The sequence below is a fragment of the Calliopsis andreniformis genome, unplaced genomic scaffold, assembly GCF_051401765.1.
Source record: "Calliopsis andreniformis isolate RMS-2024a unplaced genomic scaffold, iyCalAndr_principal scaffold0027, whole genome shotgun sequence".
In the NCBI taxonomy this organism is placed as follows: domain Eukaryota; kingdom Metazoa; phylum Arthropoda; class Insecta; order Hymenoptera; family Andrenidae; genus Calliopsis; species Calliopsis andreniformis.
This window is the reverse complement of record NW_027480436.1, coordinates 4521875-4538458: the sequence shown is the minus strand read 5'-3', so window position 1 is coordinate 4538458 and position 16584 is coordinate 4521875.

Genomic DNA, 16584 nt, shown 5'->3' with positions numbered 1-16584 from the left:
AATACAACAGCTTTTCCATCGTATAAAAGGAATAATTGCAAACAGTGTGAAAGTAATGGTCATTTCTACGTTCCGGGCAAGCCAGGCTTCACCCTAGGCCGATGTTCCACCAGATCGAATAGTTAGGGCCTAAGAAGTGAACGCCAGAAGCATAAAATGCAATAAAAATACAAGAGTTTTTCCATCGTATAACAGGATTAATTGCAACCAGTTTGAAAGTGATGGTCATTTCTCCTTTCCGGGCAACCCAGGCTTCACTCTAGGGCGTTGCTCCACCAGATCGAATAGCTAGGGCCTTAGAAGTCAACGCCAGAAGCATAAAACACAATATAAATACAACAGTTCTTCCATCGTATAAAACGTATAATTGCAACCAGTATGAAACTGATGGTCATTTCTACTTTCCGAGCAACCTAGGCTTCACCCTAGGGCGTTGCTCCAACAGATTGAATAGTTATGGCCTTAGAAGTCAACGCCCGAAGCATAAAATCCAAAATAAATAGAACACTTTTTCCATCGTATAAAACGAATAATTGCTACCGATGTGAAAGTTATGGCCATTTCTACGTTCTGGGCAACCTAGGCATCACCCTAGGGTGTTGTTCCACCAGATGGAATAGTCAGAGCATAAGAAGTCAACGCCAGAAGCATAAAATACGGTATAAATACAACAGCTTTTCCATCGTATAAAACGAATAATTGCAACCAGTATGAAAGTTATGGTCATTTCTACTTTCCGAGCAACCTAGGATTCACTCTAGGGCGTGGCTCCACCTGATCGAATAGTTAGGGCCTTAGAAGTCAACGCCAGAAGCATAAAATACAATAAAGATGCAACAGTTTTTCCATCGTATATCAGGAATTATTGCAACCAGTGTGAAAGTAATGGCACATCATTGTCCCGGACAACCTAGGCTTCACTATAGGGCGTTGCTCCACCAGATCGAATAGTTAGGGCCTTAGAAGTCAACGCCAGAAGCATAAAATACAATAACGATGCAACAGTTTTTCCATCGTAAATCAGGAATAATTGCAACCAGTGTGAAAGTAATGGCACATCATTGTTCCGGGCAACCTAGGCATCACCCTAGGGCGTTGTTCCACCAGATGGAATAGTTAGGGCTTAAGAAGTCAACGCCAGAAACATAAAATACGGTATAAATACAACAGCTTTTCCATCGTATAAAACAAATAATTGCAACCAGTATGGAAGGTATGGTCATTTCTACTTTCCGGGCAACCTAGGCTTCACCCTAGGGCGTTGCTCCAACAGTTTGAATAGTTAGGTCCTTAGAAGTCAACGCCCGAAGCATAAAATACAAAAAAATAGAACAGTTTTTCCATCGTATAAAACGAATAATTGCTACCGATGTGAAAGTTATGGTCATTTCTACGTTTCGGGCAACCTAGGCATCACCCTAGGGTGTTGTTCCACCAGATGGAAAAGTTAGGGCATAAGAAGTCAACGCCAGAAGCATGAAATACGGTAATAATACAACGGCTTTACCATCGTATAAAACGAATAATTGCAACCAGTGTGAAAGTTATAGTCATTTCTACTTTCCGGGCAACCTAGGCTTCACTCTAGGGCGTTCCTCCACCAGATCGAATAGTTAGGGCCTTAGAAGTCAACGCCAGAAGCATAAAATACAATAAAGATGCAACAGTTTTTCCATCGCATATCAGGAATTATTGCAACCAGTGTGAAAGTAATGGCACACCATTGTTCCGGGCAACCTAGGCTTCACTCTAGGGCGTTGCTCCACCAGATGGAATAGTTAGGGCCTTAGAAGTCAACGCCCGAAGCCTGAAATACAAAATAAATAGAACAGTTGTTCCATCGTATAAAACGAATAATTCCTACCAGTGTGCAAGTTATGGTAATTTCTACGTTCCGGGCAACCTAGGTTTCACTCTAGGGCGTTGCTCCACCAGATCGCATAGCTAGGGACTTAGAATTCAACGCCATAAGAATAAAATACAATATAAGTACAACAGTTTTTCCATCGTATAAAACGAATAATTGCAACCAGTATGAAAATTATGGTCATTTCTACTTTCCGGGCAACCTAGGATCCACCCTAGGGCGTCGCTCCACCAGATCCAACAGTTAGGGCCTTAGAAGTCAACGCCCGAAGCATAAAATACGAAATAAATAGAACAGTTTTTCCATTGTATAAAACGTATAATTGCTACCAGTGTAAAAGTTATGGTCATTTCTACGTTCCGGGCAACCTAGGCTTCACCCTAGGGCGTTGTTCCACCAGATCAAATAGTTAGTGCCTAAGAAGTCAACGCCAGAAGCATAAAATACAATATCAATACAACAGTTTTTCCATCATCTAAAACGAATAATTGCAACCAGTATGAAAGTTATGGTCATTTCTACTTTCCGGGCAACCTAGGATCCACCCTAGGGCGTTGCTGCAACCGATTGAATAGTTAGGGCCTTGGAAGTCAACGCCCGAAGCATAAAATACAATAACGATGCAACAGTTTTTCCATCGTAAATCAGGAATAATTGCAACCAGTGTGAAAGTAATGGCACATCATTGTTCCGGGCAACCTAGGCATCACCCTAGGGCGTTGTTCCACCAGATGGAATAGTTAGGGCATAAGAAGTCAACGCCAGAAACATAAAATACGGTATAAATACAACAGCTTTTCCATCGTATAAAACAAATAAGTGCAACCAGTATGAAAGGTATGGTCATTTCTACTTTCCGGGCAACCTAGGCTTCACCCTAGGGCGTTGCTCCAACAGTTTGAATAGTTAGGTCCTTAGAAGTCAACGCCCGAAGCATAAAATACAAAAAAATAGAACAGTTTTTCCATCGTATAAAACGAATAATTGATACCGATGTGAAAGTTATGGTCATTTCTACGTTTCGGGCAACCTAGGCATCACCCTAGGGTGTTGTTCCACCAGATGGAAAAGTTAGGGCATAAGAAGTCAACGCCAGAAGCATAAAATACAATATCAATACAACAGTTTTTCCATCATATAAAACGAATAATTGCAACCAGTATGAAAGTTATGGTCATTTCTACTTTCCGGGCAACCTAGGATCCACCCTAGGGCGTTGCTGCAACCGATTGAATAGTTAGGGCCTTAGAAGTCAACGCCCGAAGCATAAAATACAAAATAAATAGAACACTTTTTCCATCGTATAAAACGAACAATTGCTGCCGAAGTGAAAGTTATGGCCATTTCTACGTTCTGGGCAAACCAGGCTTCACCCTAGGGCGTTGTTCCACGAGATGGAATAGTTAGGGCCTAAGAAGTCAACGCCAGAAGCATAAAATACGATATAAATACTACAGCTTTTCCATCGAATAAAACGAATAATTGCTAACAGTGTGAAAGTTATGGTCATATCTAAGTTCCCGGCAACCTAGGCTTCACCCTAGGGCGTTGTTCCACCAGATAGAATAGTTAGGGTCTAAGATGTCAGCGCCAGAAGCATAAAATACGATATAAATACAACAGCTTTTCCATCGTATAAAACGAATAATGGTAACCAGTGTGAATGTTATGGTCATTTGTACGTTCCGGGCAACCTAGGCTTCCCTCTAGGACGTTGCTCCACCAGATCGAATAGTTGGGGCCTAAGAAGTCAACGCCAGAAGCATAAAATACAATAAAGATGCAACAGTTTTTCCATCGTATAACAGGAATAATTGCAACCAGTGTGAAGGTAATGGTATGTTCTACGTTCCGGGCAACCTACTCTTCACTCTAGGGCGGTGCTCCACCAGGTTAAATAGTTAGGGCCTAAGAAGTCATCGCCAGAAGCATAAAATACAATATAAATACAACAGCCTTTCCATCGTATATAATCTATATTAGCAAACAGTGTGAAGGTAATGGTCGTTTCTACGTTCCGAGCAACCTAGGCTTCACTCTAGGACGTTGCCCCACCAGATCGAATAGTTAGGGCATATGAAGTCAACGCCAGAAGCATAAAACACAATAAAGGTGCAACAGCTTTTCCATCGTGTAACAGGAATAATAGCAACCAGTGTGAAAGTTATGGTCATTTCTACTTCCCGGGCAACCTAGGCTTCACTCTAGGGCGTTGCTCCACCAGATCGAATAGTTAGGGCCTTAGAAGTCAGCGCCCGAAGCATAAAATGCAAAATAAATAGAGCAGTTTTTCATTGTATAAAACGAATAACTGCAACCAGTGTGAATGTATTGGTCATTCCTACGTTCCGGGCAACCTAGGCTTCACTCTAGGGCGTTGCTCCACCAGATCGAATAGTTAGGGCCTTAGAAGTCAACGCCCGAAGCATAAAATGCAAAATAAATAGAACAGTAGTTCCATTGTGTAAAACGAATAACTGCAACCAGTGTGAATGTACTGGTCATTTCTACGTTCCGGCAGCCTAGGCTTCACCCTAGGGCGTTGTTCCACCAGATGGAATAGTTAGGGCCTAAGAAGTCAACGCCAGAAGCATAAAATACGATATAAATACAACAGCTTTTCCATCGTATAAAACGAATAATAGCAACCAGTGTGAAAGTTATGGTCATTTCTACTTCGCGGGCAACCTAGGCTTCACTCTAGGACGTTGCTCCACCAGATCGAATAGTTAGGGCCTTAGAAGTCAGCGCCCGAAGCATAAAATGCAAAATAAATAGAACAGTAGTACCATTGTGTAAAACGAATAACTGCAACCAGTGTGAATGTACTGGTCATTTCTACGTTCCGGGAGCCTAGGCTTCACCCTAGGGCGTTGTTCCACCAGATGGAATAGTTAGGGCCTAAGAAGTCAACGCCAGAAGCATAAAATACGATATAAATACAACAGCTTTTCCATCGTATGAAACGAATAATTGCAAACTGTGTGAAAGTAATGGTCATTTCTACGTTCCGGGTAACCTCGACGTCACTCTAGGGCGTTACTCCACAAGATCCAATAGTTAGGGCCTTAGAAGTAAACGCCAGAAGCATAAAGTACAATAAAGATGCAACAGTTTTCCATCGTACAACAGGAATAACTGCAAACAGTGTGAAAGTACTGGTCATTTCAACGTTCCGGGTAACCTAGGTTTCACTCTAGGGCGTTGCACCACCAGATCGAATAGCTAGGGCCTTAGAAGTCAACGCCCGAAGCATAAAATACAAAAAAATAGAACAGTTCTTCCATGTGAAAAACGTATAATTGCTACCAGTGTGAACGTTATGGTCATTTCTACGTTCCGGGCAACCTAGGTTTCACTCTCGGGCGTTGCTCCACCAGATCGAATAGCTAGGGCCTTAGAAGTCAACGCCCGATGCATAAAATACAAAAAAATAGAACAGTTTTTCCATGTGTAAAACGAATAATTGCTACCAGTGTGAAAGTTATGGCCATTTCTACGTTCCGGGCAACCTATGCGACACTCTAGGGCGTTGCTGCTCCACATCTAATAGCTAGGGCCTTAGAAGTTAACGCCGGAAGCATAAAATACAATATAAATACTACAGCTTTGCCATCGTATAAACTGAATAATTGCAAACAGTGTGAAGGTAAAGGTCGTTTCTACGTTCCGGGTAACCTAGGTTTCACTCTAGGGCGTTGCTCCACCAGATCGAACAGCCAGGGCCTTCGAAGTCAACGCCCGATGCATAAAATACAAAAAAATAGAACAGTTTTTCCATGTGTAAAACGAATAATTGCTACCAGTGTGAAAGTTATGGTCATTTCTACGTTCCGGGCAACCTATGCGAGACTCTAGGGCGTTGCTCCACCACATCTAATAGCTACGGCCTTAAAAGTCGACGCCAGATGCATAAAATACGATATAAATATAACAGCTTTTCCAACGTATAAAACGAATAATGGTAACCAGTGTGAAAGTTATGGTCATTTCTACTTCCCGGGCAACCTAGGCTTCACTCTAGGGCGTTGCTCCACCAGATCGAATAGTCAGGGCCTTAGAAGTCAACGCCCGAAGCATAAAACGGAAAATAAATAGAACAGTTGTTCCATTGTATAAAACGAATAACTGCAACCAGTGTGAAAGTACTGGTCATTTCTACGTTGCGGGCAGCCTAGGCTTCACCCTAGGGCGTTGTTCCGCCAGATGGAATAGTTAGGGCCTAAGAAGTCAACTCCAGAAACATAAAATACGATATAAATACAACAGCTTTGCCATCGTATAAAATGAATAATTGCAAACAGTGTGAAGGTAATGGTCGTTTCTACGTTCCGAGCAACCTAGGCTTCACTCTAGGACGTTGCCCCACCAGATCGAATAGTTAGGGCATATGAAGTCAACGCCAGAAGCATAAAACACAATAAAGGTGCAACAGCTTTTCCATCGTGTAACAGGAATAATAGCAACCAGTGTGAAAGTTACGGTCATTTCTACTTCCCGGGCAACCTAGGCTTCACTCTAGGGCGTTGCTCCACCAGATCGAATAGTTAGGGCCTTAGAAGTCAGAGCCCGAAGAATAAACTGCAAAATAAATAGAGCAGTTTTTCATTGTATAAAACGAATAACTGCAACCAGTATGAAAGTACTGGTCATTTCTACGTTCCGGGCAACCTAGGCTTCACTCTAGGGCGTTGCTCCACCAGATCGAATAGTTAGGGCCTTAGAAGTCAACGCCCGAAGCATAAAATGCAAAATAAATAGAACAGTTTTTCCACTGTATAAAACGAATAACTGCAACCAGTGTGAAAGTGATGGTCATTTCTACGTTCCGGGTAACCCAGGCTTCACTCTAGGGCGTTGCTCCACCAGATCTAATAGTTAGGGCCTTAGAAGTCAGCGCCCGAAGCATAAAATACAATACAAATACAACAGCTTTGCCATCGTATAAAATGAATAATTGCAAACAGTGTGAAGGTAATGGCCGTTCCTACGTTCCGGGCAACCTACGCGTCATACTAGGGCGTTGCTCCACCACATCTAATAGCTACGGCCTTAAAAGTCGACGCCAGAAGCATAAAATACGATATAAATACAACAGCTTTTCCATCGTATAAAACGAATAATGGTAACCAGTGTGAAAGTTATGGTCATTTCTACTTCGCGGGCAACCTAGGCTTCACTCTAGGACGTTGCTCCACCAGATCGAATAGTTAGGGCCTTAGAAGTCAGCGCCCGAAGCATAAAATGCAAAATAAATAGAACAGTAGTACCATTGTGTAAAACGAATAACTGCAACCAGTGTGAATGTACTGGTCATTTCTACGTTCCGGGAGCCTAGGCTTCACCCTAGGGCGTTGTTCCACCAGATGGAATAGTTAGGGCCTAAGAAGTCAACGCCAGAAGCATAAAATACGATATAAATACAACAGCTTTTCCATCGTATGAAACGAATAATTGCAAACTGTGTGAAAGTAATGGTCATTTCTACGTTCCGGGTAACCTCGACGTCACTCTAGGGCGTTACTCCACAAGATCCAATAGTTAGGGCCTTAGAAGTAAACGCCAGAAGCATAAAGTACAATAAAGATGCAACAGTTTTCCATCGTACAACAGGAATAACTGCAAACAGTGTGAAAGTACTGGTCATTTCAACGTTCCGGGTAACCTAGGTTTCACTCTAGGGCGTTGCACCACCAGATCGAATAGCTAGGGCCTTAGAAGTCAACGCCCGAAGCATAAAATACAAAAAAATAGAACAGTTCTTCCATGTGAAAAACGTATAATTGCTACCAGTGTGAACGTTATGGTCATTTCTACGTTCCGGGCAACCTAGGTTTCACTCTCGGGCGTTGCTCCACCAGATCGAATAGCTAGGGCCTTAGAAGTCAACGCCCGATGCATAAAATACAAAAAAATAGAACAGTTTTTCCATGTGTAAAACGAATAATTGCTACCAGTGTGAAAGTTATGGCCATTTCTACGTTCCGGGCAACCTATGCGACACTCTAGGGCGTTGCTGCTCCACATCTAATAGCTAGGGCCTTAGAAGTTAACGCCGGAAGCATAAAATACAATATAAATACTACAGCTTTGCCATCGTATAAACTGAATAATTGCAAACAGTGTGAAGGTAAAGGTCGTTTCTACGTTCCGGGTAACCTAGGTTTCACTCTAGGGCGTTGCTCCACCAGATCGAACAGCCAGGGCCTTCGAAGTCAACGCCCGATGCATAAAATACAAAAAAATAGAACAGTTTTTCCATGTGTAAAACGAATAATTGCTACCAGTGTGAAAGTTATGGTCATTTCTACGTTCCGGGCAACCTATGCGAGACTCTAGGGCGTTGCTCCACCACATCTAATAGCTACGGCCTTAAAAGTCGACGCCAGATGCATAAAATACGATATAAATATAACAGCTTTTCCAACGTATAAAACGAATAATGGTAACCAGTGTGAAAGTTATGGTCATTTCTACTTCCCGGGCAACCTAGGCTTCACTCTAGGGCGTTGCTCCACCAGATCGAATAGTCAGGGCCTTAGAAGTCAACGCCCGAAGCATAAAACGGAAAATAAATAGAACAGTTGTTCCATTGTATAAAACGAATAACTGCAACCAGTGTGAAAGTACTGGTCATTTCTACGTTGCGGGCAGCCTAGGCTTCACCCTAGGGCGTTGTTCCGCCAGATGGAATAGTTAGGGCCTAAGAAGTCAACTCCAGAAACATAAAATACGATATAAATACAACAGCTTTGCCATCGTATAAAATGAATAATTGCAAACAGTGTGAAGGTAATGGTCGTTTCTACGTTCCGAGCAACCTAGGCTTCACTCTAGGACGTTGCCCCACCAGATCGAATAGTTAGGGCATATGAAGTCAACGCCAGAAGCATAAAACACAATAAAGGTGCAACAGCTTTTCCATCGTGTAACAGGAATAATAGCAACCAGTGTGAAAGTTACGGTCATTTCTACTTCCCGGGCAACCTAGGCTTCACTCTAGGGCGTTGCTCCACCAGATCGAATAGTTAGGGCCTTAGAAGTCAGAGCCCGAAGAATAAACTGCAAAATAAATAGAGCAGTTTTTCATTGTATAAAACGAATAACTGCAACCAGTATGAAAGTACTGGTCATTTCTACGTTCCGGGCAACCTAGGCTTCACTCTAGGGCGTTGCTCCACCAGATCGAATAGTTAGGGCCTTAGAAGTCAACGCCCGAAGCATAAAATGCAAAATAAATAGAACAGTTTTTCCACTGTATAAAACGAATAACTGCAACCAGTGTGAAAGTGATGGTCATTTCTACGTTCCGGGTAACCCAGGCTTCACTCTAGGGCGTTGCTCCACCAGATCTAATAGTTAGGGCCTTAGAAGTCAGCGCCCGAAGCATAAAATACAATACAAATACAACAGCTTTGCCATCGTATAAAATGAATAATTGCAAACAGTGTGAAGGTAATGGCCGTTCCTACGTTCCGGGCAACCTACGCGTCATACTAGGGCGTTGCTCCACCACATCTAATAGCTACGGCCTTAAAAGTCGACGCCAGAAGCATAAAATACGATATAAATACAACAGCTTTTCCATCGTATAAAACGAATAATGGTAACCAGTGTGAAAGTTATGGTCATTTCTACTTCGCGGGCAACCTAGGCTTCACTCTAGGACGTTGCTCCACCAGATCGAATAGTTAGGGCCTTAGAAGTCAGCGCCCGAAGCATAAAATGCAAAATAAATAGAACAGTAGTACCATTGTGTAAAACGAATAACTGCAACCAGTGTGAATGTACTGGTCATTTCTACGTTCCGGGAGCCTAGGCTTCACCCTAGGGCGTTGTTCCACCAGATGGAATAGTTAGGGCCTAAGAAGTCAACGCCAGAAGCATAAAATACGATATAAATACAACAGCTTTTCCATCGTATGAAACGAATAATTGCAAACTGTGTGAAAGTAATGGTCATTTCTACGTTCCGGGTAACCTCGACGTCACTCTAGGGCGTTACTCCACAAGATCCAATAGTTAGGGCCTTAGAAGTAAACGCCAGAAGCATAAAGTACAATAAAGATGCAACAGTTTTCCATCGTACAACAGGAATAACTGCAAACAGTGTGAAAGTACTGGTCATTTCAACGTTCCGGGTAACCTAGGTTTCACTCTAGGGCGTTGCACCACCAGATCGAATAGCTAGGGCCTTAGAAGTCAACGCCCGAAGCATAAAATACAAAAAAATAGAACAGTTCTTCCATGTGAAAAACGTATAATTGCTACCAGTGTGAACGTTATGGTCATTTCTACGTTCCGGGCAACCTAGGTTTCACTCTCGGGCGTTGCTCCACCAGATCGAATAGCTAGGGCCTTAGAAGTCAACGCCCGATGCATAAAATACAAAAAAATAGAACAGTTTTTCCATGTGTAAAACGAATAATTGCTACCAGTGTGAAAGTTATGGCCATTTCTACGTTCCGGGCAACCTATGCGACACTCTAGGGCGTTGCTGCTCCACATCTAATAGCTAGGGCCTTAGAAGTTAACGCCGGAAGCATAAAATACAATATAAATACTACAGCTTTGCCATCGTATAAACTGAATAATTGCAAACAGTGTGAAGGTAAAGGTCGTTTCTACGTTCCGGGTAACCTAGGTTTCACTCTAGGGCGTTGCTCCACCAGATCGAACAGCCAGGGCCTTCGAAGTCAACGCCCGATGCATAAAATACAAAAAAATAGAACAGTTTTTCCATGTGTAAAACGAATAATTGCTACCAGTGTGAAAGTTATGGTCATTTCTACGTTCCGGGCAACCTATGCGACACTCTAGGGCGTTGCTCCACCACATCTAATAGCTACGGCCTTAAAAGTCGACGCCAGATGCATAAAATACGATATAAATATAACAGCTTTTCCAACGTATAAAACGAATAATGGTAACCAGTGTGAAAGTTATGGTCATTTCTACTTCCCGGGCAACCTAGGCTTCACTCTAGGGCGTTGCTCCACCAGATCGAATAGTCAGGGCCTTAGAAGTCAACGCCCGAAGCATAAAACGGAAAATAAATAGAACAGTAGTTCCATTGTGTAAAACGAATAACTGCAACCAGTGTGAATGTACTGGTCATTTCTACGTTCCGGGAGCCTAGGCTTCACTCTAGGGCGTTGCTCCACCAGATCCAATAGTTAGGTCCTTAGAAGTCAACGCCAGAAGCATAAAATACGATATAAATACAACAGCTTTTCCATCGTATAAAAGGAATAATTGCAAACAGTGTGAAAGTAATGGTCATTTCTACGTTCGGGCAACCCAGGCTTCACTCTACGGCGTTGTTCCACCAGATCGAATAATTAGGGCCTGAGAAGTCAACGCCAGAAGCATAAAATACAATATAAATACAACAGTTTTTCCATCGTATAAAACGAATAATAGCAACCATTGTGAAAGTTATGGTCATTTCGACTTCGCGGGCAACCTAGGCTTCACTCTAAGGCGTTGCTCCACCAGACGGAATAGTTACGGCCTAAGAAGTCAACGCCAGAAACATAAAATGCGATATAAATACAACAGCTTTTCCATCATATAAAACGTATAATTGCAACCAGTGTGAAAGTAATTATCACTTCTACGTTCCGATTACCCTAGGCGTCATTCTAGGGCGTTGCTCCACCACATCTAATAGCTACGGCCTTAGAAGTCAACGCCAGAGGCATAAAATACAATATAAATACAACAGCGTTTCCATCGTATAAAACGAATAATTGCAACCAGTGTGGAAGGTAAGGTCATTTCCACATTCCGAGCGACCTAGGCTTCACTCTACGGCGTTGCTCCACCAGATCGAATAGTTAGGTCCGTAGAAGTAAACGCCAGAAGCATAAAATACCATATAAATACAACAGCTTTTCCATGGTATAAAAGGATTAATTGCAACCAGTTTGAACGTGATGGTCATTTCTCCTTTCCGGGCAACCTAGGCTTCACTCTAGGGCGTTGCTCCACTAGATCGAACAGCTAGGGCCTTAGAAGTCAACGCCAGAAGCATAAAATACAATATAAATACAACAGTTTTTCCATCGTATAAAACGAATAATTGCAACCAGTATGAAACTTATGGACATTTATACTTTCCGAGCAACCTAGGCTTCACCCTAGGGCGTTGCTCCAACGGATTGAATAGTTAGGGCCTCAGAAGTCAACGTCCGAACCATAAAATGCAAAAAAAATACAACAGTTTTTCCATTGTATAACACGAATAATTGCTACCAGTGTGAAAGTTATGGTCATTTCTACTTTGCAGGCAACCTAGACTTCACCCTAGGGCGTTGTTCCACCAGATGGAATTGTTAGGGCCTAGGAAGTCAACGCCAGAAGCATAAAATACGATATATATACAACAGCGTTTGCATCGTATAAAACGAATAATTGCAACCAGTGTGAAAGTTAAAGTCATTTCTACATTCCGAGCAACCTAGGGATCACTCTAGGGCGTTGCTCCAATGACCGAATAGTTAGGTCCTTAGAAGTAAACGCCAGAAGCATAAAATACGATATAAATACAACAGCTTTTCCATCGTATAAAAGGAATAATTGCAAACAGTGTGAAAGTAATGGTCATTTCTACGTTCCGGGCAAGCCAGGCTTCACCATAGGGCGTTGTTCCACCAGATCGAATAGCTAGGGCCTAAGAAGTGAACACCAGAAGCATAAAATACAATATAAATATAACAGTTTTTCCATCATATAAAACGAATAATTGCAACCAGTATGAAAGCTATGGTCATTTCTACTTTACGGGCAACCTAGGCTATACCCTAGGGCGTTGCTCCACCAGATCGAATAGTGAGTGCCTTAGAAGTCAACGCCAGAAGCATAAAATACAATAAAAATACAACAGTTTTTCCATCGTATAAAACGAATAATTGCAACCAGTATGAAACTTATGGTCATTTCTATTTTCCGAGAAACCTAGGCTTCAACCCTAGGGCGTTGCTCCAACAGATTGAATAGTTAGGGCCTTAGAAGTCAACGCCCGAAGCATAAAATGCAATAAAAATACAACAGTGTTTCCATCATATAACAGGAATAATTGCAACCAGTTTGAAAGAGATGGCCAATTCTACGTTCCGGGCAACCTAGGCTTCACTCTATTGCGTTGCTCCACCAGATCGAATAGTTAGTGCCTTAGAACTCAACGCCAGAAGCTTAAAATACAATATAAATACAACAGTTTTTCCATCGTATAGAACGAATAATAGCAACCAGTGTGAAAGTTATGGTCATTTCTACGTTCCGGGGAACCTAGGCTTCACTCTAGGGCGTTGCTCCACCAGATCAAACAGTTAGGGCCTTAGAAGTCAACGCCCGAAGCATAAAATACAAAATAAATAGAACAGTTTTTCCATCGTATAAAACGAATAATAGCAACCAGTGTGAAAGTTATGGTCATTTCTACGTTCCGGCAACCTAGGCTTCACCCCAGGGCGTTGTTCCACCAGATCGAATAGTTAGGGCCTAAGAAGTGAACCCCAGCAGCATAAAATACAATATAAATACAACAGTTATTCCATCATATAAAACGAATAATTGCAACCAGTATGAAAGTGATGGTCATTTCTACGTTCCGGGCAACCTAGGCTACACGCTAGGGCGTTGCACCAACAGATTGAATAGTTAGGGCCTTAGAAGTCAATGCCCGAAGCTTAAAATGCAATAAAAATATAACACTTTTTCCGTCATATAACAGGAATAATTGCAACCAGTTTGAAAGTGATGGTCATTTCTACGTTCCGGGAAACATCGGCTTCACTCTAGGGCGTTGCTCCGCCAGATCGAATAGTTAGTGCATTAGAAGTCAACGCCAGAAGCATAAAATACAATATAAATACAACAGTTTTTCCACCGTATAAAACGAATAATCGCGACCAGTATGAAAGTTAACGTCACTTCTTCTTTCCGGGAAACCTAGGTTTCACCGTTGGGCGTTGCTCCAACAGATTGAATAGTTAGGGCCTTAGAAGTCAACGCCAGAAGCATAAAATGCAATAAAAATACAACAGTTTTTCCATCGTATAAAAGGATTAATTGCAACCAGTTTGAATGTGATGGTCATTTCTACGTTCCGGGCAACCTAGGCTACACGCTAGGGCGTTGCACCAACAGATTGAATAGTTAGGGCCTTAGAAGTCAATGCCCGAAGCTTAAAATGCAATAAAAATATAACACTTTTTCCGTCATATAACAGGAATAATTGCAACCAGTTTGAAAGTGATGGTCATTTCTACGTTCCGGGAAACATCGGCTTCACTCTAGGGCGTTGCTCCGCCAGATCGAATAGTTAGTGCATTAGAAGTCAACGCCAGAAGCATAAAATACAATATAAATACAACAGTTTTTCCACCGTATAAAACGAATAATCGCGACCAGTATGAAAGTTAACGTCACTTCTTCTTTCCGGGAAACCTAGGTTTCACCGTTGGGCGTTGCTCCAACAGATTGAATAGTTAGGGCCTTAGAAGTCAACGCCAGAAGCATAAAATGCAATAAAAATACAACAGTTTTTCCATCGTATAAAAGGATTAATTGCAACCAGTTTGAATGTGATGGTCATTTCTACGTTCCGGGCAACCTAGGCTTCACTCTAGGGCGTTGCTCCACCAGATCGGATAGTTAGGGCCTTAGCAGTCAACGCCCGAAGCATAAAATACAATATAAATACAACAGTTTTTCCATCATATAACAGGAATAATTGCAACCAGTTTGAAAGTGATGGTCATTTCTACGTTCCGGGCAACCTGGGCATCACTCTAGGGCGTTGCTCCACCAGATCGAATAGTTAGGGCCTTAGAAGTCAACGCCCGAAGCATAAAATACAAACTAAATAGAACACTTTTTCCATCGTATAAAACGAACAATTGCTGCCGAAGTGACAGTTATGGCCATTTCTACGTTCCGGGCAAACCAGGCTTCACCCTAGGGCGTTGTTCCACCAGATGGAATAGTTAGGGCATAAGAAGTCAACGCCAGAAGCATAAAATACGGTATAAATACAACAGCTTTTCCATCGTATAAAACAAATAATTGCAACCAGTATGAAAGGTATGGTCATTTCAACCTTCCGGGCAACCTAGGCTTCACCCTAGGGCGTTGCTCCAACAGATTGAATAGTTATGGCCTTAGAAGTCAACGCCCGAAGCATAAAATACACAATAAATAGAACAGTTTTTCCATCGTATAAAACTAATAATTGCAACGAGTGTGAAAGTAATGGGCATTTCTATGTTCCGGGCAACCTAGGCTTCACTCTAGGGCATTGCTCCACCACGTCGAATAGCTACGGCCTTAGAAGTCAACGCCAGAAACATAAAATACAGTATAAATACAACAGTGTTTCCATTGTATAGCATGACTAATTGCAACCAGTGCGAAAGTAACGATCATTTCGACGTTTCGGGCATCCTAGACCTAACTTTGAGGCGTTGTTCCACCAGATGGAATAGTTAGGGCATAAGAAGTCAACGCCAGAAGCATAAAATACGGTATAAATACAACAGCCTTTCCATCGTATGGAACGAATAATTGCAACCAGTGTGAAAGTTATAGTCATTTCTACGTTCCGGGCAACCTAGGCTTGACTGTAGGGTGTTGCTCCACCAGATCGAATAGGTCGGGCCATAGAAGTCGACGTCCGGAGCATAAAATACAAAATAAATAGAACAGTTTTTCCATTGTATAAAACGAATAATTGCTACCAGTGTGAAAGTTATGTTCACTTCTACGTTCCGGGCAACCTAGGCTTGACTGTAATGCGTTGCTCCACCAGATCGAATAGGTAGGGCCATAGAAGTCGACGCCCGAAGCATAAAATACATTAAATATGCAAGAGCTTTTCCATCGTATAACAGGAATAATTGCAACCAGTGTGAAAGTGATGGTCATTTCTACGTTCCGGGCAACCTAGGCTTCAATCTAGGGCGTTGTTCCGCCAGATCGAAAAGTTAGGGCCTAAGAAGTCAACGCCAGAAGCATAAAATACAATATAAATATAACAGTTTTTCCGTCGTATAAAACGAATAATAGCAACCAGTGTGAAAGTGATGGTCATTTCTACGTTCCGGGCAACCTATGCTTCACTCTAGTGCGTTGTTCCACCAGATCGAAAAGTTAGGGCCTAAGAAGTCAACGCCAGAAGCATAAAATACAAAAGAAATAGAACAGTTTTTCCATTGTATAAAAGGAATAATTGCTACCAGTGTAAAAGTTATGGTCATTTTTACGTTCCGGGCAACCTAGGCTTCACCCTAGGGCATTGTTCCACCAGATCGAATAGTTAGGGCATAGGAAGTGAACGCCAGAAGCATAAAATACAATATAAATACAACAGTTTTTCCATCATATAAAACGAGTAATTGCAACCAGTATGAAAGTTGTGGTCATTTCTATTTTCCGGGCAACCTAGGCTACACCCTTGGGCGTTGCTCCAACAGATTGAATAGTTAGGGCCGTAGAAGTCATTGCCCGAAGCATAAAATGCAATAAAAATACAACAGTCTTTCCATCATATAACCGGAATAATTGCAACCAGTTTGAAAGTGATGGTCATTTCTAGGTTCTGGGCAACCTCGGCTTCACTATAGGGCGTTGCTCCACCAGATCGAATAGTTAGTGCCTTAGAAGTCAGCGCCAGAAGCATAAAATACAATATCAATACAACAGTTTTTCCATCG